At 42.5% G+C, this 27,536-nt stretch overlaps 1 long non-coding RNA gene across 1 annotated transcript in view; it reads right to left on the reverse strand.

Moving 5' to 3' along the window:
* LOC108352339 (uncharacterized) overlaps nucleotides 1-21,933 on the reverse strand; it is a 76,097-nt gene extending 54,164 nt beyond the window's left edge. Inside the window, exon 1 of the long non-coding RNA XR_015633085.1 lies at nucleotides 21,508-21,933. This is a non-coding gene — a long non-coding RNA (uncharacterized LOC108352339). The remainder of the gene's footprint in view (nucleotides 1-21,507) is intronic.
* Nucleotides 21,934-27,536: the final 5,603 nt, after the last annotated feature.

Here is a 27,536-nt window from a genome sequence, read left to right on the forward strand (position 1 = left end):
CCTGCTGATCTTCCAGAGGACCCCAGGTTAGTTCTCAGCACCCACACCTTATGGCTCTTTAAACAAGGGGTAGGAGATATCAAAGAATAGGTTATTAGAGCTATACAACACAAAAAATAACAACAGAAGAAAGCTTCAACCCTCAAAGTGACAGAAACAGATGGCTAAAACTTGCACTTAAAAAAAAAAACTGAACTATATACATAAAGGGATGTTAAAAGAAAAGTGTTCCACTTGCAAAGATATCTAACAGGGTTTAGTGAAGTCTTGCTATAACCACAGGCTAACTCTAGCCAAAGGCATTATCCAATGCCTTCATCCAGCGTTTGCATCTGTCAGGTCTGTCTGACTGTTGTCTGTCTGTCTGTCTGTCTCTGTCTCTGTCTCTGTCTCTGTCTCTATCTCTCTCCCTCTCTTACACACACACACACACCACCACCACCACCACCACCACCACCATCATCATACATCATATTACATCATACCTAGCAGACACACACACATACACATCCATAAAAAATAAATATTTTCTTTTAGGAAAACCAGAGGAGGTTTATGTACGGGAGCTTCTAAGGAAGAAAAGGAAACATGAAAGACGATGAGAGGTTCCTATGAGCCAGAGCCCATAGAATACTCTTTGATCTGTGTCCAAGGGGACAATGACTCTAAAGGAGAAAGAGAGAAAGAAGGAAGGGTGGGAGATAAAGAGAGAAACTGTGAGTGTTCCTGTCGATGGCTTGAAGGCTCTCGTCAGGGATTAAAGCTAGGGGGTTCAGTATGATAGAGAAGGGACATCGGGGCCTGGATATCTAAGAAACAGGGGAACATGAAAAGTCTTCATCCATCAACACTGTGTTCCCGTGTCCCCTTTGTTGACAGATCTTCCCTAACCCTCGTGGTTAGAACTAATCAGCTCCTCTTCCATAGTAACACAGTATCTGCGACATTTATCTCTTACTGTGCTTCTCCCACTCTGAGCTATTTGAAAACATGATTATCTTCTATTTGTCTTATCTCGGGTGCCCGACACATAGTTAATACCAAAAAATCTTTAGGGAATTGAATTGAATGGAATCACGAGTTTTGTAATAATATCACTGGTGTGGCTGAAACCTTGAATGTAAGCTTAGAAAAGCCTTGTCTTGCATATTTTTTTTTTCAAGAAACTGGAGAGATTAAAGGACACAGCCAGGAAACAGGAAGCCTGGGAACTAGAATGCGACTCTACAGAGCCCCAGCTCCTTGCCATCACCATTGTCTTGTGCCCAGTCACACCACACCGCAAAGCCTTCACACAGTCCTGGAGGAATATGTTTATCCTTGAGCCCTCTCCAAATCAGGTGTTGCACTGCTGTCTGGGAGACAAGCTACTTCCAGTTGCCTCAGCTTCAGGGGAGGAAAGCCTGAGATTTGTGCTTCCTGTTTTTCCAGATTCCTCGCCAGTGCAGAGTATGAATAATGAAGAGAAAGCTTTAGCAAGGCACAGATAAGTGCGTAGATTCATCAGCCCTCCCGGGGTTCATAAATTGCAGAGAAAAGTACATTTTTCAGAGGAATGATCATTATACATCTCTGGATGAAAAAAAAGTGGGGGAGGGAAGGAAAAAAAAAACAAGAGAATTAGAACAACAACAAAATCAGACAACACTGCAAACCTGCCTGTAACATTTGCAGCCTGCACACAGAAGCCAGTTTGTGCTCTTCTCCAAGATTCTTGCAGCCACCACAAAGTCCTGTTTTATCTCCTTATTTTGCTCTGCCTTCCATCATTTGTTGGGTCCTCTGCGCCATTGCAAGCTGCTTCGTTGATTTGCTATCTCTCGCTTTCAGAGATAAACACCTCACACCTGGGAAACAGACGCCTCTAATCAGTATTAAAACCAGAAGCTTATGCCTGCTTTTGATGTTTTCCCGAGTACACTTTTTTTTTCGGTGAATATTAATATTCTCAATGCAGCACATTTCAACACTTAATCAAAAGTCGGTTTTCTGAAGATTCTCTTGCCGTCACTTGTCCAACCCTAGTCCCGAACACAGTTTGTGCAATGAAAGAAAAGAATTGGTTTCTGATCTTTGAAAATCCCTTCACGCATCAACCCCTCTCTGAGATGATATCTGAGGGGAAACGGTACGTTCATTTTATACAATCTCAATTAATTTCAAACTTGGATGAAAGCCAAAACTGTGGCAAGGAAAATGCGGAAGGAAGTAACTGCTCTATATTTGCTAAATGATTGTGTTTCCTTTCAATTACTCAAGAAATATTTTAATTCCATAAGCTGTTAAGGTGAGCGGGAAAGGTTTAGTCAGCTGTCACCCCAACCCTTGAGAGGCTGAGGCAGGAGGATGGTGGTCCAGGTCAGCACTGACCACACAGAGAGACCTTGGTCAAAATCAACAACAAATGGTTCTATAGTCCAAGTGCTAAGAGGATAAAACTGAGAGAGGACACTCAGGCACCATCCAGGATCTCACGCCTCAGATCTGTGAAAACTCTTTCTGCAGTTAAACTTAGATATCTTTCTCCCACTTCAAAAGAGAGGACAAATCGCCCAGTCCCCACTATGGCTTTGTGTGGCAAAACGCAGGCAGATGAGGAAGGATGGTGCAATACCACGCACTTATGGAGAGACACTATTTCTGGGATGATAAAGATATGATTGAGGCCAGGAGACAAGGAAACAAAACAAAAACCGGTGAGGGGAAAGTCTGTAAGCCACAATTAGCCTTGCTACGGGAAGAAGTGGAAAGGGATCTACTTAAAATATAAAGTGGAAGTTGTCACAGTGCATGTGACTGTCCTGTGTAATCAATAGCAAGTCTCCTAAGGGGACTGTGAACCAAAAGGAAAAAAGAATAGCAGAAAACAAAAGAGGACCAGGAGAGAGAAAAGAAGAGAGGGGGAGAGAGAGAGAGAGACAGAGACAGAGACAGAGACAGAGAGACAGAGAGAGACAGAGACAGAGAAACAGAGAAACAGAGAGACCTATTTTCTGGGTAGCTTTGGAAAATTCCTGTTGGCCCTTAACCTGGCACTCATGCTTCGCTTGGTTTTATGTGCATTGAAAGCTAGGCTAAGCTGGGCTGTGATAACAAACTAACCTGAGTTTAAAGCAAGAGTCCACACGCATGTCCATCACGGCTATCATGTTGCTCCACATCCCAGGCTAGGACGAAAACGTTCCATCTGGTACACTGCTAAGAGTTATGGTGGAGGTTAAAAAAAATATTAAAAAGTAAAAACCAGAGTCACCTGCCATCTTCTTCTCTGAGACGACACATGTCACTCACTGGGATTGCTTCAAGAAGTCGTTTTAACAGCCTGGGAGTGAGCTTGGTGCAAAAGTATGACCTTGAAAATGAATCATAGCATCTATCGCACTGTGCTTGCAATAGATGTGGATAGTGAATGGGATAATTCTGGCTTCATAATGGCAAGCATTTCAGTAATAAACACAAAGGCTCCAGGTGTGGTGATAAACAGCTATCTAGACACGGTAGTTACTGGCCTTTGATGATTTATAGTGTACAGCTCTCCTCCTCTGTGCACATGTCTTAAATTTTAATGGTTTGGGTATGTTTATGATATTTAAGCCTAAGGTCTTTAATGAGGAGGAACAATAATCTAATTAATTGATTCTCTTCTTGGGTGCCTATGCTAAAAACCAACACCATGTTCAAGCAAGTGTGCGGATGAGGCGTGAATTCTAAATAGTTCCTATTTCCCACCAGAAGCTGCATCTTCCAGCACCCCTCTACAACACCTTTAATAAAGGAAAGTTCTCCTGAACCCCAGCACTTCATTCACTTCAGAACAGAAGGCATAGGCTCGATGCCTGAAGCATCAGTCTGGAATTTATAATTACTTTTCCTTGACATGAGCTTTAATTGGCTTAGCAAAAATAATGAAGGGCACGCCCTATAAATTGTGCTGTATCTGCTTGGAAACACATGTGTCATGAGCCTCCTTCTCTGACTGTGAAGGTGAGAGTAAGTGGGTCTGTTTACCTACCACAGAGAGGAAGCAGCAACCCTCAGACATGGTTTCCAGCAAACGACTTCAAGTTAAAATCCCCCAAAACAACATTTATCATGTCATTTCAGAAGATATTGCCTGGAGGCAAGGGAAAGAAACAATAGTTGGTTTCTTTTAATGTTCCTTTCCTTTGATTTTTTTAAACCTTCCCTGCTAACCAGCGAAGCTTTCTCCTCAGCCACTGAAATCATTGTTATAAAGATTTCTAGAAATTCTAGAGATCTCAGATCTGTTCTCAATTCTCAGTGTCCCAGAGAGCAAACCCTGAGTACTATACACTATGCAGTTTTAAGGAATTCTAGGCTATCATAATGGATTGTGGTTTTCATAGGTGTTGTCTACATAAAAGCTCAGTGAGAGGGTTGTCTGATTGGTAATTGGTCAGAGGAACCATTCGGTTGATTGGTAACTGATCAGAGGAACCATTTGGGTGATTGGTAGTTGATCAGAAGAACCAATAAGCTGGTGTGTGGTCTTGGGGCTCACTGAATGCCAATGTCAAGTCTAGACCTGGCTGGAGGAGACAGAGGGGTCCATGTGGTCTCAAGCTCTCTCTTTCTCCTTAATGACTACTTCTCTCCTTTATCCTTTTGCTCCTTCCCAGTGTTACTCATTCTTTAATTTCTGCAAAACGCTGATCTTGGTCATTTTAGTCACCTGATCATTTGTTCCTGGCCTTATTTGCACTATTCCTAGAAGTTCTCTTCCGAAAGATGATCATGATTATGCATGGGAATAAACAGGTGGATATCTATAACTGGAGCTTGGGAAAAATACTTGTTGTCTATCTCAACAACTTCTCTATTGCTAAGACAAAACAGGAAGGCAATTTACCAAAACAGTATTTAATTTGGGCCTCACTGGTCCAGAGAGTTAGAGTCCATAACCATTATGGCAGAAAGCCTGACAGCAGGCAGACACTTATGGCTCTGGAGCAATAACTGAGGGCTCACATCTTGATCCACAAGCACAGGGCAGAGAGCTAACTGAGAATATCATGGGCTTTTTGACACTTTAAAACCCACACCCAGTGACACACATCCTCTAACAAGGCCACACCTCCTAATCCTTCCCAAACAATTCCACAACTAGAAACCAATCATTCAAATATATGAGACTATAGGAGCTATTCTCATTTAGACTACCACACTGAGTATCTGCCAATGGTGAGTTAAGGTAGGAATTTGAAAGAGGTTCAGAGTCTAGAGTCAGATAAATTAAAATCTATACAAAGTGGCATGATGCTGTTTTTACCACCCATTATTGAACTTTTTCTCCCTTCACGTCCCTATTATATGTTGCTTCTAGGACGGGAGTAAAAGCAGCAGTTTGACTTATTCTAAGTCTTAAAAGTTTGACTCAATGATAATCTCTCCTGAAGGCCTTTCTTCTTTCCTGCTAGCAGGACTATTTCTTTTTCCACTACCATTCCATGTGCTTCCCACTATTCCAATGGCCCACACCCACAGTCTGTCTTCAAGAAACCATCCTTCGGTTACTGTAGTTGATTTGGTCTCAACATGGATGACTAACAAGTCAAGTCTCCATGGAGGAGTGTCGAGGCAAAGACCCAGTCCTATTCACCCAGTTCATTTGACTGTAAGACGAGCTCTGATGGTAAATTGTGCCTCTGTGCCCCATGCTGTCCTCTGTTCTCTTCAGTCTTCTGCTGGGAATGCTGTGGTAATAAACTATTTGACATGACTCTCCGCTACAGATGTGTTCCTAGACTTTGAACATCCCCAAATAGTCACTATTCTTAAAACCAAGAGTGGCTTAAGGAAACCAATCTTTTTAAGCGACTCAAAAAAACATTTCCTTTTTGATGTTCTCTACTTCTCTGGCCCTCGCTGCACTTTGTCACAATGTTCATTTTAAAGAGAAAGAACAGCAGAACTTTTTAAAAATGCAAACATATGTGTGTCCGTATTCTTAACTGAGTATCTGCCTCCTCAGAGCTGGTTTGCTCAACACTTAGCATCTTGATGGCGATTAGCAAATCTAAAAATTCTGTTCAGTGATGTCTCACAGGAATGAGAAGGGTGTCTTCCATAAAAATCTCATCCAGGGAACCCAGGACAACAGATGGGGTCTATTCTGGAACTGGCAGATTCTGGCACATCTTGAGGATATTTTCCCCCCAGGGAAATGGGTGGTTCTGTGGGGGGAAATTTACTTCATAATATACCATTTTTGTTGAGATCACTTTTCAGTCATAGAATTTCAATGAGCAACTACTGAGTCCTCTCACATTTTTCTTTTACCAAAGTAAGCCTGAGAAGTTTTATGCCCCTAAGCTACAATGTGGTGGGTCTTAAAAACAAATGTAGATCAGATCAAATTCAGCCATCTAGCTGAAGGATGCAGAGGGATGTGACTCTTCCTATATCTCAGTTTCCTTGTCAATGAATTTTATATCATAAGGTAGTTGTGAGAATTCAATAAATGTAAGGTGGGTATCACAATGCATTAGACATTCTACTAAGGTTTGAAGTTTAGCTGGATTTTTACTATTGTTTTCTTTGTTGTTTTAACCATCACATCAAATGAACAAGTGAACTGAATCATATTTGATAGACCCAGAATAACACCCTTGATAAAGAAGTTGTATCGAGGAGCTTCAGAAGTGGATCAGCATTTAAAAGCACACAGTGCTCTTATAGAAGCCCTAGCACCCATCTGTAATTGCTCACAAGCGTTTGTAACTGCAGCTCCAGGGTATCCAACACCTTCCTCTGGAATCCATGGGCACCTACACTCATATGCATTTACCCATATACAGACACACACACATAAAACAACTGAAAAATAAATATTTAAAAGAAACCTTAAAGAATACTGTTCAAGTTGGGAGTTGCCAAGCAGGCAACAAGAGTAGACTTCCATTTGGACTGTGAGTAACACTAAAAACTACCTGCGAAATCCACATGAAGCTATTTCATCTCAACGTGTACAGAATCTCAGAATAGTCACTGTCTTCCAACATTGGAACAGAGTCTGTCAAAATGGTAATCTCCCTGCCATGGGAGACAGTTTCCTTTCTAGAAATGCTGCCTAGAAGAGTTGAGCACCTTTTTTTGTTTTATTTGAGTATAATGTTGTTCAGAGGTACTAGGAATGTAATCCAATAGAGAACTCACCTTTACTTGTGGGACACCAAACTGATGCTCTAAATCAGTGGTTCTTAAGCTATGACTCATGACTCCCTTAAGGTCACATATCAAATATCCTACATATCAAGTATGCGCATTATTCACAACAGTAGCAAGATTTCATTTATGAAATAGCAACAGGAAAAGTTTATGGTTGAGGGACACTACAACATGAGGAAGTGTAAAGGGTTGAAGCATTAGGAAGGGTGAGAACAGCTACTGTAAATGAAAATCCTAGAACTGGCCTTTGACACAGCTTGTCTCTGACCCTCTGATACCCTGCTGTCCTCATTCACATCTGTGACAATACACAGACACTGGAATTGTTCTACCCAAGACTGGTTATAGATACTAGAATCTGTTCTCCTCAAATTGAGCCTTAAATACTAAAATTTATTCACTAGTCTCCTCTCTTTCTGTGTAGGATCTATCAATAAAGAAATTCTCCAACTTACCTAGCTTGATTATAAGAATCCAATTTCTAGAGGTGTCTTATACCTTACACAGAAAAAAAGAATGCTAAAAGAAGGGTCCAAAACAAACAAAAGCAAACAAACACCTGAACACACAGACTCTGCTGTACACCCCTACTTGTCTATTAGCTCTAGGTCATCCTTTTTGTCCACCTTATTTTTCAGTGACTTCCTAAGGAACATATTTCTCATTACCCTATAAAGAAAAGGTACCAACAGACACTAGAAGAGATTCTAACCACATCTATCTTGGTGAACTAATGAGTTTGCTGAGGTTACTTACAAAAGTATGAGTAACTTGGTGAAAACCCCAACCCCGGCATGAATGGCCATTTCCAAAAGCCTTATTATCACTGATGTTCCCTGCATACCCTGTTGTAAATTAAAACACCAGAAACTTGTTTCCTCCCAGTGATTGTTGACCATTTATACAACCTCAGGAGAGGTCTCTAGAGTCTTGTGAGTTTCATAAGCCTCCTGACCCTCCACATTCCTTCCATAAGGGAGCTAATGGGCTCAGTATTACCAGAATCTCATGGGGGTGATCACAGCTGCTCTGAGTCAATATGGTGATGATAATGCCCAATGAAGAGGAACAGCTACACAACAGCTTATACTTGGCTGCCCATGCTTCATCAAACACAAACATAAAAAGATATTTCGCTGAGTCTTCATGTCTTTGATCTGAAATCCCTGTATCATGTAAAACTATAATCAAATAAATTTTTATACTTTCTCTTCTTAACCTTTCTTTTGTTGCCAAGGTATCAGCCAGCACCCTTGCAATGTATAGCAAAGCAATTATCTCCTTTATTCTAGCCACGGAGTACACAGGCAGAAATGCAGACAGGACCCTAGTGCCCTTGTGTATGCATCCTTTGCATCCCTACAAGCATACTTCTCTTCTGTTCAGCCATGAGGACTCTTTGATGGCAAGGTGCGGACACCAAACTTACAAATGTTGTGCTTTAGAAGTCAGGCACTCAAAACAGTAACTAACACATCACTATGTAGTTGTCACAAAGCTAAATTCAATGGAAAGGAACGGCCTGATTCAAACACAATCTGAACCAATCAGTTGTGCTGGGACACAATCCTAACCATAGGAATGTAACTCTTCCCCAAAACTACTGAGAAAAATGAACAGAAGGAAAATAGTGCCCCAGAGAAGAAGGTAAGAGTTCTCCAAAGTGGAAAGGAGAACACAAGATAACTCAAGACAGACAGAGCAACTTGCTTTCAGCACAATTGAAAGTGGATAAAAACTGGAGCTAGTTTCCTATAACTTTCTCCAATTTCATAAATTCTGACTGAGACCTACCAGTGGTAGCAAACTAAAACTTGGAAACTGAGTGGATGCTAAAACTTATAAGAGTTGCCCGTTTCATCAAAAGATGAAGGCTTAGGTCACATGAAGATTTCACTGAATACAACTCACCATTTGCTATACAACACGCTATTGTTTTATACACAACTAATAGAGAAAAACATGAGATGTCTGTATCTAGAAGTCAATGAAAGATCACCAAAAAAAAATTATACCAAAGACTCTGATATGGGCTTGACTTTCCTTCATTTAGCAAATGAGGTTTAAGTCAGTTAAGCGAGGATTTAAGAGGCACAGGATAGGTACTGTAATAGGCATGCAGAAAGGCTTGGCATCTGTCTTTATATTCCAGAAATGTATAAGATTAGAAGACGTGGTTGCAATCGCATGCTCACAATCTAACAAGAATCTTGTTGCATTTATGATTCAACACCTTCCAACCTCAGGACATTTGCATGACTGCTTTCCTCTATCTTGCTAATTAGTATCTATATACAACTATCTGGATCTCCTTTTAATAACAAAGGGGCCTGGATACCACCTTATGGTAAATACTTTTTTTCCTTCAAACACTATACCTTGGGGATGAAATTCTGACTCCATGGCAAGTGTGCTTGATGTCCAACCATAAGAACCTAAATTTGGACTCCTGGCACTCATATAAAAAGATAGTCATGGACACATGTGCCTATAACCCCAGTCTTAGCATAGTACAGACGGAGGACTTTCTGAAGCTCACTGGCCACCAACCTAGCCAAAGGACAGTGAGATCTGGTATGAGACCCCACCCAAAATTAATAATAGAAGGTAACACAAGGAGATAACCTTGGTCCTCTTCTAGCTCCATATGTGTGCACTAATGCACATATATATTACATATACACACCCAAACAATGTCATAATAAAGCATTTATTTCCATAACAACTGAAAAAAAACCTGTCATCCTAAAAGAATACATACAGTAAGGACATCACTTTTGCTGGTTTGTTACCCTTGCTCCAGTTTTCATTTTTGCTCTTACAAGAACATGTTGAAGAAATAAATACACCAAAACTTGCAGGTTGAAAGTTTTCACATTTATTTTTCTATTTAGCTGGCAAATTTTTCTCTAAAATTCCTGTGAACATGTCGAGTATAAAGACTAGTGATATACAAAGCAATTCCAGAAGCGTATCTATGAAATCTGAGGCCAAAAAGTGCTCATCTGGGTTCCACTCGTCTGTTAAGTCAAAGGAGGAAGGGTTTCTTTGAAATGGAATATTTGAGGTCAGATTTGAGGGGTAGAAATAGGTAAATATTGAGGAATGGTGGCCCCAGTGGAAGAGAACACTGAGATGATTCGAGGCCAGAAATGAACAGGAGAGATCATTACATAATTGGAGAAAAGATGAGAATCAAGTTTGACAGGGTGGAATGCTAGATTAAGGGTGAACTGGGGGAAGAGACAACTACTGTTTAGCCAAAGAAGCTTTAAGGGCTTTCTCTTTTCTGATTCCTTCCAAGGTTGGTGATGTTTCCCTCCAGGGAAGAGAGAATGGAGACACTGTGACACTGTGTCAGTAGCTCTGTGCAAGTATGACTGTCACCCTTCTCTGAAGTTAGGACATGGAGTGCTCTGCCACACTGAGCCTACCACAAAAAATCACCCATGAATTAATTGTCTTAAGGTGCAACTGCACATTATCACTGACTGCAAGCGAGATCCAAGGAAGATGTTTCTCTGGAACCCAGAAAGGAAGTAGTGATGTAAGTCAAGGGGAAAGAGAGCTGAGGACCTTGTCAACAAAGCCAGATGCTACAGTATAGCTTTGGAAGGGATACCAAGAGAGAGGCAGACAACTGCACTCTCCAGAGTCCTTTCTTGGGGAGTGACATGACATCCCAGAAACCCCTTGTCACATCCAACACAAAATGTGGCCTTCCACGCAAGGCTCTTTATCTGTTCATTCTGTCTGAAACATTTAGGCAAGTTTCTGCAAACCATGGTGTATGAAAACTTGAATTTTCTCAGGAAATTATATTACTAAACAGTTGTCACAAGGTGATGATCAAAGTACGCGCTATTTATTGAATATCTAGGGAGAAAGCATCGTACTGTTACAGCAGGCAAGGGATTAATAGCAACAATAACCCATCTTTCTGGGTTCTATAATAGTTTTGATATTTATTATCTTTTATAAAGATATAATTGACTTCAGTTCCCTTGAGAATAAGTCATCCTTTTTCTCCCTAAAATATGAATTTGCATTTTCATCTTCTTATTAAAGGGAGATCCACAAATTAGCTCGGACTCCTGCCCTGAAAAACCCCCATCTGACCCCGGTTGAGAGCCTTGCCTGCCAGGTTCAAGGGCTGAAATCTTAGTTGTTCGGAACCAGAGGGGCCCAGAAGATGTGCACTAATCAGCTCCTTTGGTAATTTGTCTGAGGATGAAGATAAATCTTTACATATCACCACTGCGACTTTATCTTCCACAGGCAGTGTTGATAATTACTTGGGAATTAAATGTCGTCTTTATTTTTTTTTTAAGATTATTTTTCTACTTTGCCATCTTGCTGAGGGAATTTATCGGCTGATTCTCCATTTTGAAGCAGAAAAAGACTTGCCTGTAAAGTATCACTGTTTTGCTCAGATCGAAGATTCTTCCCTAGCATCATGACAGTATTAACACATCACAACCGTCCTGTGCACATCACTCTTCCTGGGCTTAGCTACGGGCACAGATTAATAGTCGTCTTTGCATTATGCAGTGGAACTTAATTTCTATTTGAATGTTTAACACCATTGTAATGATTTTATTGCAATTAAGAATGATAAATGTTTCCCTTCCAGTCTAAAAATCAATATGCACAAAGTGTAAGAGATAGGGGGAAAGGAAGCGGTTAGTAGAACTGGGAACGGCCGAATAATAATGGGGAGACAAAGGAAAGCTGGCATGCTCCAGCATGGAACAAAAGCCTACTATGTGATGCATGCTGGGACATATAGATGCTTTGATAATAGAAACGATAGTAGCAAATGCTACAACATAGACAGTTGGCATTTAGTGCACACTCATCTTCAGTATGCTCTCCCCACATATTCCTAGCTGATCTCCTCACTCCTTCTATAAAGTACATGTGTTTCCATTTCTATTTCTGTCTATGGATGAAGAGTAGAGATGCAGAAAAGTTAAGAAACCTCCCCACAGTCATAAAAATCTTGAAGAGAAAACTGAGACCCTGCCTCATGCCAACGTTCAAAAGAGTGTTATGTTAGAGTGATGTTTTTGGCTACTTTACTAGGTTCTTATCTACCAACCTTTTAACCCTTTTTCATCTCTAATCCCTTCCAACCCTACCCCCCAACAATACCAGGTAAGAGAGAAAGAAGGTTAGAGGGAAAGGGGGTTTAGACTTCTTTAAACTACTTTCTGCTGATTAGGGACATTGAGTTTCTTGGGGGCAAGTCCAATCTTAATCATCAGAATATCTGTAACTTCCTCTCAGGTTTTCGCTTGACCTACTGACAAACCATGACAGCAGGAACCAGCACAGCCTTCTTAGAGCAACCCCACCCCTCCTGGGCCCTCTGCAAAGTGCCCAGAATTCCAAACGTAAACTACCTGCAGCTAAGCAAAAATTGCATCCCTCCTAGTGCATAAGACAAATCATAGTCACCTGCTGAGAAGCAGCCTTATCCCACACCTGGGATATTGACATAGCATAACTGGGTTTTTTTAAGAAACCAGATTTCTCACTACAATCAAATATTCATGTTGTTAGTTTCTTATTATAGCAATCCAAATTCCTACCAACTTCTATCCATTCACTATCTCATCACTATGTGGGTCAGAAAAGGGGGGGGGGTCACGGATTTAAATAGGTGCTCAGGTTCTCACAATCTAACATCAAGATGGCTGCCAGGCTGGGCTGTGGGAAACTCCAAAGAACCCACTTATTCAGATTGTTGAATTCAGTTCCTGGATAATGTAAGATGAGAATTTTCATCTCATTCCTGGCTGTCCTCCAGGACCTGTTCTCAGCTTCTCCAGACTTCCCACCAGTCCCTGAAACATGGGAACCTCCATCCTCAGGGAGGCAGCAGAAGATTCCTTCCTTCACACATTTGCAATCTCTGACGTCTCCCTTCACTACCAGCTGGTAAAGCTCTGCTTTTAAATTATTCATATAGTTATGCTGAGTCCACTTAGAAAATATTCCTTTTTGACAAACACAATGATAAACTTAGCTGCATCTGAAAAAAAAATGCCTGTGTGGAGAAATACACAGAACCAGGCATATGACAACTGATCATAGTTATGCTGTAGGAGAATGCCGTAAAAAAGTAATAATAATCTGAGGCCAAAGAAGGAAAAAAAATTCTTGGAATTCTCTCTACCACTGTCAGTACTATGCTCAGTGATATATAAATGTTCTTTTACGGTTGTTGTTAATGGTGGTTGATTAATAAGCCCTTCTCCAAGCAGTTAGTTTGCTTACAATGAAGTGTTATGTAAATCTGAATATAGTGTACATGACAATTAGAAATCATCATAGCAAGAGAAAACCAGGACCACCTGCTGCGGCCAGCACATGAACAAGAGAGAACAGCAGGGGAAAGTAGCAACCGGAGGTGGAGTATGTCTGTTATCAAAGGAAAAATAACTCGTTGTGAATCTTAACAAGGAGAGGGATATTCTATGTTGGGAGAAAAGATGGTAGGATATGAAACTATAAGGATTTTAACTCCAGGACTGTCCCTAGTTTCTCCAAGGGGCGAGCAAAAGGGAATAATTGAAACAAACAGTTAATTCTACAAATTTATGTTTTGACTCTCTACAACCTTGATTAAAATATAAATGTTAAAGTTGATCCGCTAACTGATACTTCTAAACCAGTATGGAAATAGATGTGAATGCCTTCTAAACCTTAGCTCAGGACTCAGCTGAGTGAAAGGAACTCACGTGTTCCTGTTAACCATCCAGAACCTGCTCTGACAGAAAAGTAAATAGGGGTTCCTTAAGCGGTCGTGAAAGTCAAGATCTAAATTAACCAAATTTTCTAAGGTTCCTTTCCTATTCAAAATATATCCTATTTCAAAACCAAACTTTTCACTTCAAATCTGGCACCAGTAACCAGGATGGCTTTATACAGAAAGATAATAAAGAGGGTAGGAAAGATAGATAGATAGATAGATAGATAGATAGATAGATAGATAGATAGATAGATAGATAGATAGATATACATAGATACATAGATACATAGATACATAGATACATAGATACATAGATACATAGATACATAGATGATAGATGCATAGATAGATACATAGATACATAGATACATAGATACATAGATAGATACATAGATACATAGATAGATACATAGATAGATACATAGATAGATACATAGATAGATGATAGGTAGATGATAGATAGATAGATAGATAGATAGATAGATAGATAGATAGATAGATATTTTCATTTGTGTATAAATGAAACTGGGGCATCCATCAGTTGATGATCTGAGCTTTGTGTTCATGAATGGTAAGTGGCCCCAAGCAAGAGAGGCACACCTTCCTCAACTCCTCCTCTTTTCCCTATTTCAACTTTAAGAAATAAGAGCTTCCTGGGTAGGTGAGATGGCTCAGTGACTGAAGCATGTGCCCCTTTCCTGGAACCTACATAAAGGTGCAAAAAGAGGATTGATCTCTACACGTGAGCTATGATGCATGCATGGCCCACACGTACACTATACACAAACACAATAATAATAATAATAATAATAATAATAATAATAATAATAATAATAATTTTTAAAGAAGTAATGAAGTTGGAGGGGGAGAGGGAAAGATAGAAATTATCCAAATACAGTATTTAAGTATGAAATTGCCTTAAAATATTTTGAAATTTTGAATAAAATATATTAAAGATTGCTATCCTGAATCAAGATAGGCTTCTCCTTTCAACTGCCTTGGAAAATCCCTCTGCTACTTCACAGATGCATCTGTTTTGAGTACAAAGCTGCACCTCCTGAGAGATGTAGCCATGAGCCATTCAATGAGATGGAGGCAGAGGTCAGCTTTACCGTGGTGACTGGTGCATTGGCAAGCTTCAGGAGGCGAAACAGGGTTAGGGTTGAGGAAATGACAAAACTGAGCCCTCTACCCTGACCAGTGAAGGCAAGGATTTCACGAAAAATGAAAATGATCAGCCATTCCATCGTTTGGCAACGCAGACCAACTGTGACTGGTAAAGAGTTGAAGTGAAACGAAGAGGGTGGGGGGTCTGGATCACTGAAGCCCAGTCTGCTTTTAAGTTGTGTATTAAAACAGCTCATCAGCAGTCTCCCAGGGCAGACCTTCTAGAAGACAGATTCTGGTACTACAATGGAGTTAAGATTGGTTCCAGGTAACCTTCCTTCTCTCAGTGACAGTCCAGGGAATCTGTTGCTAACATTATGGACCCAACGTCAGTAGAAAGGTCACTGATGGCCATTGAAGATAATGGCTCCATGGAATCCAGACTGGCACAGGTACTGTCCAAGCTCCTTGATATCATAGATTTAAATGTGGCACTGGTACTGCTTGCTTAGCTCTTCCATGGCTTTCTCCACACTCTTCAGCGGCCATAGTGCAAAAGTTGATATGACAGTCCACCCATTCCTTTCCCCAGGGAGGGCTTGGGTTCCTTTATAGGGTCCTAATTGTTCTTCCCACTGGGCAGGCATGACATCAGCACTCAACCCCATGACAGTGACTCCAGCGTTGAGGTTTGGTCTGTCACTATGTATTGTAATGCGACAATCTATATCCAAAGGTCTAGGCCTATGAGTGACTTATCGTGTTGGCAAGCTTTGGTTGGGCAAACCTCCTTGGTCCTAGGTTTAAAACTATTGGTTAAATAAAACTGGCTATGGCCAATTACTGGAGGGATTAGAGGTAGTTAGGTTTTGGTTTACCTGGTTTGGTTGGAGAGAGGAGAGACCAGGTGGAGAAGAAGGAAGAACAAAGAACAGAGAGGAACCTGCCATGAGGGGAGATGGACCATGAGCACATGACCAGGAGAAACAGCAAGTATCTGGGGTATACCAAAGGATAGTAGCCAGGTCAGGAGTTAGAAGAGTAGGTGATGGGTTACCCCCAGTGTAGAAGGAACAGCAATGACCACCTCTGTAAAACGAGGGCCACACAACAGCAGAGGCAACTTCCATAAGAGGGCCTAATTGAAGAATGCCTGAGAGATCAAGGATTGCTGACAAAGACAATGCCAGCCAATCAGGAACTCCCACTTGGAAGAGATGATTGCTTGAGACCAATGGACTAAGGGTGCAGGGTACAAAGGGAATGCCCCTGTGGATTATTCAAGGATTATACTTGCTGCAGTGAGGTAACCCAGATACAAAAGAACACACATTGATGTGCTCCCTGATAAGTGGATATTAGCCCAAATCTCACAACCACATGATACAACACACAGACCATGTGGAGCTTAGGAAGAAGGAAGACCCGGGTATGGATTGAGGTCCTGAGGTAGGAACTGGATGATCAGAGGAGGTGGAGGGAGGGAGGACATGGGAGGGAGAGAGGAGGGGGAAGAAATAAGGGGAGAAGTACCAGATACTGAGGAGGATGGGAAAGAGGTACAGAGGGTCAGAGAATTGAATAAAAATATGTAGCAGTGGGGAATGAGGAACTGGGGGTAGCCACTGGAGGATTCCAGATGTCAGGGAAGTGAGAGGCTCCTAGGAACCAAAGGGGATGACTTTAGCCAAAATGTGCAGCAAAGCGGGGATAGAACCTGTAGAGACCACCTCCAGCACGGCCCCCAGTCAAGGGATGGGGCCACCCCCACATCTCAAAATTTTTAACCCAGAAATGTTCCTGTCCAAAGGAAAGACAGAAACAAAAACTGAAACAGAGACTGAAGGAAGGGCTATCTGGGGATAGCCCCACCTGGGGATCCATCCTGTCTGCAGACACCAAACCCTGACACCTTTGCTGTTTTCAAGAGGGGCTTACTGACAGGATCCTGGTGTGGCTGTTCCCTGGGAGGTTCTACCAGCAGCTGACCAATGTAGATGCAGATACTCACAGCCAACCATCAGCCTGAGCCCAGGGACCCTGGTGGGGGAGCTGGGGGAAGGACTGGAGGAGCAGAGGTGAATTGCAACCCCATAGAAAGAACAATGTCTGCTGGCTGGGTGCACTAGACCACCAACCAATAAGTGTACAGGGAGGGATCCATGGCCCCAGATACATGTGTAGCAGAGGATGGCCTTGTCTGACCTCAGTGGGAGGGGAGGCCCTTGGTCCTTGGAGGCTTAATGCTCCCGCATAGGGGGATGCTGGAGCGGTGGGGTGGGAGATGGTGGGTGGGAAGGTGGGAGGACACCCTCACAGAGGCAAAGGGGAGGGGAGATGGGGTGGATGTGGAATGTGGAGTTTGTGGAAATGTAACTGGGAAGGGGAATATCATTTGAGATGTAAAAGAACGGAATGGTTATTAAAAAGATTAATAGAAAATAAATACAATAGAGATAACTTCAGATTCTGTCTCGTTCTCACCACAAAAGACCACTAAACAAGACAGCATGTCCCTCTCTTGATACAACTCTTCCCATTTGGAAGATTTTCTCATTCTTCCTTTAAAACAAACAAACAAAAAAAACCTGCCCTCAATCTGCTCCCTCTTTGACCACACCCTCCACCCTTTGCCTTGACAACACACTAGGAAGCAACTGGTTCAAGGCAGCTTTAGTGACCATTAATCATTCTGCACCTTAGCTCTCTGCATTATGAAAGAACCCATATCAAGAATGTTAATTAACTAATTAATTACTTAAAATAAATAAATAACTCTTGCATTACTTATGCTAACAGTTCTAAATGTACTGTACATTTACATGCAGATTTTCTGCTTAGAAACTTACGGTGTGTTTCTGCTTGATTGGATATTTATTTCTCCTTGAAGTTCCATTTAAAAGCACTTCCTTTGGAAATCATTCCGTGTCCCAAGATGAGAACCTCCCTTTTGCTGAAGCATAGTTAACCAGCTCTAATGTCACTTATAAATGTCACTTAACCCCATTGCCATGGAGAGCGCCTATCCATCCCTACCCACTGATACAGTCTGTTTCCCTGCTGACCGATATGTCATTTTTGTTGCGGTAAAAATCAAAAACAGTCATTTGTTATCAGTACCCAAGAGCCGGATCCGCTCACTCCGGCTGCTACTCTGCCACACAGACTACAAGCCGCCCTCTCCTGGTGGTCTCCCTTCTACCCACCCTCTCCATGAGGTCCCCTAAGCAGTAGTTACCATGACACACACACACACACACACACACACTCTCTCTCTCTCTCTCTCTCTCTCTCTCTCTCTCTCTCTCTCTCTCTCTCTCTCATTCTGCACTTCCTGTGTATTCTCACTCCGTGTGGGCAACAGAACCAGTTTCCGCAGGCTCCAACTGCCTCTTGGCCATTTCTTTCACACACTATCCTCTTTAACCTGGTAAAATCAAAGTTCCAGAAACTTGTAATTTAGCGATTAGATTTATGTGTTAAAATCTCAATTGACAATTCATCCACACAATAAATTCACTGCCAGTTGATAAAGATATAAACCGTCCATCTAGACAAGAGTAAACTTGACCTAGTTCACCTAAATCTGAACCATCCTCCTCTGTAGACTCCAACTTGATCTCCTCCTGCTTCTCCTCCTCCTCCCCCTTTCCTCGACTTTTTCCCCGCCTACCCTTCCTTCTCACCCAATGATAGGCTTCACCTTATCCTGGACCCGCCTTGCTGCATAATGACATCATCGTACACATTTCTATGTCTTTAGATTTTTGAACAAGCTCATCTTCTTTGGCTTAACAATAGATAAGACATTCTATCCTTATAATGAAGATGCTACAGGAGTATGAAGTAACAGGAAAGATCAGATTTGTTCTTAAATTATGGCACAAGTCTCCAATAATGTCATGACCTCCGTGGTAGGCCCACTCCCATGGATAAGTGTATACACCTTTGTTGGGGGGAGGGCGGTAATGGGGGAGGATGGGGAGGGGAACACCCATATAGAAGGAGAGGGGGAGGGTTAGGGGGAGGTTGGCCCGGAAACCGGGAAGGGGAATAACAATCGAAATGTAAATAAGAAATACTCAAGTTAATAAAGATTAAAAAAAAGTATATACACCTTTTTCTTCTGCCTATTATAATGAACTTAATAAAAGTCACATAGTTTCCAGCGGGAAGATTTTGAAACACAAAATGTTTCACAGATCATTTTCTTTGTACACCATGGTCTATAACTTTTGGCAACAGAGTAAAGGAAGAAATTAACAAGAGAATTGATGGGAGCCTTAATTAAATGAAAATGTCAGATTAAAATACTCAAATTTTTAAAAAGCACCAATACCAGGCATGGCAGCATGCACATATAATCCCAGGATTGAGGAGGCAGGGCTAGGAGGATCAACATCATTTCTGCTGTGTGGAGAGTTCAAGACCAGAGTGGGCTACTAGAAACCCTATTTCAAAAGAACAGCATCCCCTCCTTTAAAAAGTACTAAAAAGTCTGCCTAAATGAGTCAATTTATTTTAAAGTAATCATGTTTTGAGATGTTTGTTGTGCACCTAAAAATAAAACGTTAGGGAAGAACTATTTGATAAATTCCAATAAAAGAGGTATCTACACATAGACAGAGGGCAATAGCTAATTCTGCACACTTAAACATTGAGCATTTCGGCCACAGGAATAAAACATTGTTCTGGCACCATCTGGACACAGTTTTTACAAAAAATAAAAATAGATGAAAAAATATTATAAACATATTAGGAAACAGTCATTGGGTGTTGACATCTAGAGAAGGAATAAAGCCTCCACTAAAGTTGCTTAGAAACACCACAGAGGATAAAGGATACCTGAAAGTTTCTCTTTCTCTCTAGCCCCTACACAGGCCCCTTTAGTCGGAGATCTCAAAACTCCCTCAAATACCCAGTGTAATAGTCCAACTGTATTAGTTGAGACAAGCTTGGAGAGAGAGCCCCCTCACTCGTGACAACTTGAATTAATGTCGCAGAATTGAAAGCAAATGTTGACCATTTGTTTACTACCTTGCTCCATAAATGCACCTAAAATTGAAACTTAAGTTTTAAAATAAATTCTTAATTTAGTTCTTTCTAATTATACAGCAAATATCAATAGTAACACAGACAAAAAAAAAAAAAAGAACGAAGCATTAAGACCAGAATCTGGGACATTTTGTCACGATGCGGGGAACTGATGGAGTGTGACTGAGTAAAATCTACATGTTTACAAGCTTTGTCGGGCTTTCTGAGAAAGAAAGAGCAACAGCTCAGCTGAGGACCTCCTTCCCTCGGCCTCAGTCTCATGTCTGATATAAAACCTTGTTTACTTAAACCGAAAGAATTTGTTAGAAGTAATTTTGAGGTTCCCAGGATCAATGAAAGGTTAGAAAATCAGCCTCAAAACTACACAGGAACCAAGAGGTCATAAAGATGGCTGACAGTAAGTGTGGATATCCGTATGCCTCGTGGAAGTGGCATGTTAATCCAAGGCAAGTTATTCCCTGCCCCTTCCTCTGCTCCATCTCTTGGATCGCTAAACTCAGGAAAAGTGGGCTTCTAAAGGCAGTCCTATCTGGTAACATCTGATGACATCACTCTAGAATTAAAATAAAGCCCCCAAACCATCTCACGGTCTACTGGAAATAATTGAGTCAGACTCAGCCGCCTCCCCGCTCTCATTCTCCCCAATCGCCCTCTTTGCTCTTCACTGTGGACCCAACACACACCCATCTTACAATCCAGTCTCAGAACCCAGACTCTTAATTTTTCCTCTGTCCAGAGAGATCTTTCCCTGTGACTGATGACCGTCTCTCCGCTCTCTCAGGTCACATGACTTCTGCTCAGAGACGTCCTTTAAGCAGTCCAACAGTTCCTTAAGTGCAAATCCCCACGCTCTATGTTTTCCAGTTTTGTATTTATAGTCACAATCAATAAATAAGATGATCTTAATGATTAACTTGACTATTGCATTATCATGTTTGTTTCTCTTGGATCTTTCTATACTGAAGGTAGAGACCAGGCATGAGCAATGTTGACTATTTTTCTCCACTCTACCTTCCTGCCCGCCCAGCACGCTACATTTCTCCCAAGTTTTGGGTCTCGTGGTTAGCTGTGAGATCCATTCTTGCCGGGGAAGGAAGAACTTCTGAATGCTTCTGATCCTTCCCCATCTCTGTGCCCTAAAGCCCTGCCTTGTTCCCCTCATGGCAATGTCCTCAACACATATTTATTGGCATGATTTCCCTTCAGCTGTGGGCTATTCTTTAGGAACTGCTCGACAAGCAGGCTGTACCTACAGGAAGCAATTTTCTGAAACGATTCCAAATCAGATGTCATAAGATGATAATATCTAAAATAAAAACGCCTTCCCACGAAAGCTCCGAAAACACAACAAGCATTCGGAAACATTTAGGACCTTGAAACTCCTTCAGCCAAGCACCTACCTCCAACAATATGAATTAGATGTGTCTGGGAAGTTCATGTAAACCACCGGACTTGGATGCAGAGACTTCCCCCTGGACTTTCCATCTTGAGGAAGGGCCAAGCAATAAGAGACACTGCCAGGAAACTCCTTCAAGGAAATTGAGTGAATAGTTCCTCTGGTCATAAATAAATAGTTCAGCTGAAGAATTTCAATCGTGTACGTTGTAATACAGCTCAGATATAGACCATAATTACACTCTGGAACCTATACAGTAATAAAGAGCTCCAGTCAGGGAAAAGAATGCTTGCTTGCCGTGGTTTGATAGGCAGGCAACAGACAGGAGCCACTTTTTCACCTTTTATTCAATAAAACCAGCATATTAAATATTCAGATTGAGCGTCTCCATTAAGCAACCCACTTCTGCTTCTCCTCCCTCCGCCATCTCCACCTCTTCTTGCTTTGTTTTCATCAAGTCAGGAAAGTTTTAGTTTTTTTTTAAAGTGTGTGACTTGACTTTCAATGATGCTGTTGCTAGGAGTACCCAGCTGTGTCAGGAGCAGCCTGCCTAGTCCACAGGAGTTCAGCAATCCTAGAGCCAGGCAGGGAGACGGGTTGAAAGGGACCTGTGTCTGTCAGCAGAGAGAACCACCCCCTCCTCATTTTCAATCGGAGATAACAGAGGATAATGTTTTGCTGGAAGAGTAGAGTATATGGAGGGGAGAGGGGGACACCACCCACCTCCCTACCCCAGCACTCACACAACAAAGCCAATGGAAAGATACCTGGGTGAAGGTAAAGATAACTAGATGTGTTGAATTGTGAACTGTGGCTAAAGAAGCATCTGGGAAAACAGTGTGGAATAAAAGAGAAGCCGTGGGAAAAGGAGAGGGGGAGGGGGAGGGAATCCGGAGAGGGGATAGGGAGGGGGATGTAGGAGGAAGGGGGAGGGGAAAAGGCAGTGTGATTGGGGCTTATATTAGAGTAATTTAGTAGGAAACTGACACAAATCTTGAAGACAACTGGCTAATCTCTGAAAGACACTGAGAAGGGGGTTCAAATATTTACTCGGACAACCAAATTGCTACCTGCCTGGCTCCTTCCTTCCCATTTGGAAGAGGGTTTGGACCCCTCCATTTTAGTCTGCCACAGAAAGAAAGGGCGACAAGAAAGTGGCCAGGAGAAAGGATGTCGGAAATGTCACCTTTCTCCAGAATGAAGAGGGTAGGGGTGGGGATATGGCCGTGATCCCTTGTCCGCCCTGGTAGCAGAGACAGGCTTTATCATTGGCTCTGCCTGTGACAGTGATTGCAGAGGTAAAGGTCACAGGCAGAGGAGGCAGGGCCGGGGGTGGGCGGAGCGTCCTGAGGGAGGGCCACCGAGTTGAAGGACCATCCTCTGAAGTATGGGAAGCATAAGGTCAACATAACAAGCGAGGCTAAGGAGAGTGCAAATTGTACGAATTTATGAAGCTGTTTCTGCTCGCTGAGTAGATTCCAGATAAGTGGAGTGTTAATAGGGCAGGCGAGGTTTTCAGCTGTGCCAGCTGTTAGGAAGACAGCGGCGCGCTCTGAACCCGGTATTTATTGGATGTTATTCATTGCTGTGACAGCGCACATGCGTACACAGTGTGTTTATTCACAACATGCATAATCGCTCTGTCACAACACAGACGCTCATCAGTGGCCCGTCTCATCAGCAGAGGGGTACATCTAAAACCCAAGCCCCTACGGGAGACTTACCCAAAAGACTGAGCAGGTTCCCTCAGTCCCCCATCCCCGCCCCTTCCCCACAAGGAACGATGAGTCTCATACAGATGAAAAGGCCTAGAGAATGCTCTAGGCTCTGTCTCAAACATGAGGAGTTTATCCCAAACCGTCTGAGTAATTTGCCTGGGAAGACATAACTTATTCCATGCAGTTGTGGGGCTTGAAGGGGCTGCAGTAGTCTCCCAGCACTCTGTGAAATATGTAGCTTGTAGGATCAGTGGCGAGGGGAAAACCAGGAAGCCTAAAAATAAATGGAGATTCTCTGAGTGCCCTTGAAAATGAAATGTGGTGCAGACTGGTTCTTCGTGTGCATTTCAAGAATCCCGGGAAAACTAGCTGAGGATTTGGGAGGCTGGAAAAGCCCTGAGAATTTTGGAATGCTAAAGGAATTACTCACGAAAGTGAGGCCTAAATGTATGCCCTGGTTACCAGGTACCAACTCATTCATTCTGCCTCATAAGCCTTCAGACATCCCACCATGTACAGGAGGAAGCAGAGTTTCAGAGAACTTAGGATCAGAGGGGACAGGACTCAGTTTCATGAGATGGGGAGTCTCAGCCCTGGTGTTGGCTAAATGTCAACCCGTACTCCTCTAAGTGTCCAAGGTCAGGAATCGATTTGTCGACTAGATTATTTAGAGTCTTAGAACCACCATGGGCTATTTGAAAAGCTAGACATAAATTTGGATTGCACAGGTGGATGAGAAAAGAACTGACCCCTGGCTGAATTTACGGTGTGCATTCTGTGAGGTGTGACTACCAACCGAAGTCAGGAGACTGATTCACAGCCCCATACACACATACCCACAGCCAGTCTCAATGTCTTACAGGAGGGATGTCCAGCATTTGACATTGCAATATGATGCTGTTATCTACAAATGTGTTGGGCTGCATTCATAGCTCTTCTGGGAAGCATGAGGCCCATGGGCCATAGATTGGACATGACTCTTTTACAGTCACAAGCCCTCCTCGCTGGATGATAGCACTTATGAAAACTGCTTATAGCTGACTACAGCCACCAACCCCAGCACTGTCTGAGCCTCTCTTTCTCAGGTCATAATAGGCAAGCCCCTCTGCACTCATTTCCCCCCCATCCCATCGCCATTTCTTTTCAACGTGTCTTTATACTGATAGACTGAAGTTTCTACACAATCAAAGAAGCCATACTTTGTCATACTTTCTAGGACTGCTTGTTACTGGTGAAAGTTGTTGGAAATCTCAGAGACCTGACTCAATCAATGAAATGTCGAGAGTGACCGGCAGAGGTCTGCGCTGCGGTTAGAGCATGGTTCTACTGCTGGCTGCCATACTCTTGCATGATATGACTCTGGGCAAACCTCCTAACCGATATGGTTCTATTCCCTCATCCATTAAGTGACGAGATTGGAAAAGAATTGTATGGGTTTCAGCCAGGTACAGTGCTAGTCTAGATACATCCAGAAATATGAAGACTTGGGTGCTAGGGTTGTTACAGCTACCAGGGGGAAATTATTCTGCTTCATATGTCCTGTTAAGGGTCACTGGCCTGCATCCATTGTGATTCCTTCTTTTCTGACATTCTATTGATGCACTTGGAAGAAGACTGTTGGATAGCAACTCCCTTTTCATAGCCCTCCGAAGTCTTATCAGGCAGCACCGGAAAGGCAAGGTGTTTTAAATTTGTTATGTTCTAAAACCAAGGTAGTGATAAATGAAACTCTGGTCCAGCCTACACCAGCTCAGAAATCCAGAAAACAGCCCTGTCCTAGACACTGCTGCTGCTGATTGCAGGGTTTACTGCTTTCCTCTGCGGTGACCTCTCTGAACGCCTGGCTCCTTGGTAACTCTTTTCTGTGCACTGCGTCGGTTGCAATCAGTTCTTCAAACATTTGGAATTGTTATAAATGGGCAATGATCTCCCAGGGTATTCAGCGAGTAGCCACATGCTCACATCTCAGCACCCTGCACACATTAGATCTTTTGGCGCTCACACTGAGGACCACACCAAGGGGATCTTACAGGGAGGAGACAGAATGCTGCTGTAGAGCCGTGCAGAGTGAATCCATGCATTTCAGTCAACTCCAAGCACATTTATTCAGCAACTCCCTCTCCCCCCACCCCTAGCTTCTTCACTTACTGCCGCCAGTGAATCCGAATTAATGATCTAGCCAAAATCTTACACTCTTGGAATCATAATTATGTTAATCTTTTTCTCAAAGCTGTCTTTTTATTCTCTGTATTTACATAAATTTCCAACTCCCCCACCCCACTCAATCCTTTAATTTCTCAAGCCTCCTGGTGTTGGCATTCCTGATCGTCTACATTTCTAACCAGCTGGTTCTGACTTCTTCTCTCTTCCCTGGGTATCTCCCTTCAACTGTTGTGTGTCCTGAGCCCAGAATAATAAGTCTGCAAATCCCCTTCTGTCTCCCACTTTAAGGAGGCTCTGAGGACCAGGTGTTTGCTTCAGGAACCGAAACCATGCTCAGACCAGCATGATTTACCTGGGCCTGCCTAGAAGGCTGCAAAAGGGTTCCTGCCTTCAGCAATCTATGGGAAAGGTTTCCCTAATAAAAGAGAGAATACGGATCACAGTGGCAGAGCAGTAACAATCAGTTTGCATAATGTTGCTTTTTTTCTATCCAAGATGAAAAATAAATAAAAGGAATAAGTAAGCAACAACTATAAAATTCCTGAGGTGGGGACTGGAGAGTTGGCCCAGAAGGTAAGGGCACTGGATTGCATTCCCAGCACCCAAATGATGACTTACAACTATCTGTAACTCCAGTTCCAGGGGTTCTGGTGCCCTCTTCTGGCCTCTGAGGGCACCCACTATGTACCCGGTGCACAGACATGCATGTGAACAAAACACCTATATATGTAAATAAAAATAAATATTGAAAAAAATGATAGCAATTTGTTTTTGAAATAATCTGAGAGAAGGACCTCAGTTACACTGCCAGTGGCCAGTGCATGAAAGAAACTAGCGGATAAAATGACAACTTAGACAAGCTCCAACTAGTCCAGAAAAGAGAATGGTAAAAAACCTAGTCCAACAGCACAACGGGACTGGGGCACACAAGGGATTCTGCCAGAAACTTCCCAGACAATACCACAAGTATAGTCAGAAATGGGAGTGGTAGCACCCACCTGCAATCCCAATACTTGAAACACTGGGACAGAAAGATTGCTATGACTATTTAGTCCAGTTTGGGCTGCAAAGTGAGACCCTGTCTCAAAAAAAAAATCCAAAACCTCAACATAATAACAATAACACTGGTAAGAACAGCCTATAGCTTGGACTTGGCCCTTTAGTTAAAACCCTACACAGGGGGCTGAGAAAATGGCTCAATCGCTCGGTGCTTGTCACATGAGTGTGAGGACTGGAGCTTAGATTTCCCAGAACCCAAGTGTGATGGCTATTCCTTGTTATCACCTTGACTATGTATGGAATGAGCTACAAAACAGAATTGGAGGGCTCACCTGGGACCCAGATCTTGAGATTGGAAGACACAAGTTTCTGACCTGGATCTTGGCATGGAGATCTTGAGGCATAGTGGCTATGAAAAGCTTAGGCTCAGGTAAAGTAGTGCATGCCTTTAATCCCAGGAAACTAAGGCAGGAGATCTCTGAGTTCAAGGTCAGCCTAGGCAAAACATGTCCCAGATCCAGGCATGGTGGTACACATCTTTAATCTGGGACACACCTTCTGCTGGAGACCTACAAAAGGACAATGGAAGAAGGCAGATTGGCTCTTCTTCACCTGCTGCCATTTACTTGCCAGCACATCTGTTGGAGTTTACCTCTACAGAAGAGCAGCTGAAACCACTACCCTTGTGGGACTGAGCAACTACTAGATCCTGGGACTTCCCGTTCACAGCTGCCCATTGTTGGGTTAGTTGGACTACAGACTGTAAGTCAACACAACAAATTACCTTAATATAGAGAGGCATACATCCCATAAGTTCTGTGACTCTAGAGAACCTTGACTCATACACCGGATAAACGTCACACAAATATGGTAGCCCATCTGTAATTCCCGTTCAGAAGGTAGAGATGAGATCATTGGAACAAGCCGTCTACAGAGGCTAGCTGTAAAGGTGAGCTCATCTGGTAAGCTGCATCTCGATGAATAAAGTAAACAATAATGGAGGGAGATTCTCAGTGGTAGCCTTGGGCCTCCACATGCCAGGGCACACGTGGGCTCACATGCACGTAAATACACACATGCATATATGCTACACACCGACATAAAATATGGCCACCTAGCAGGAAGTAGCTGCAAACATTAGAACTAAAAGAAC

The sequence above is a fragment of the Rattus norvegicus genome, chromosome 11 (assembly GCF_021556685.1).
Source record: "Rattus norvegicus strain SHRSP/BbbUtx chromosome 11, alternate assembly SHRSP_T2T, whole genome shotgun sequence".
NCBI lineage: Eukaryota > Metazoa > Chordata > Mammalia > Rodentia > Muridae > Rattus > Rattus norvegicus.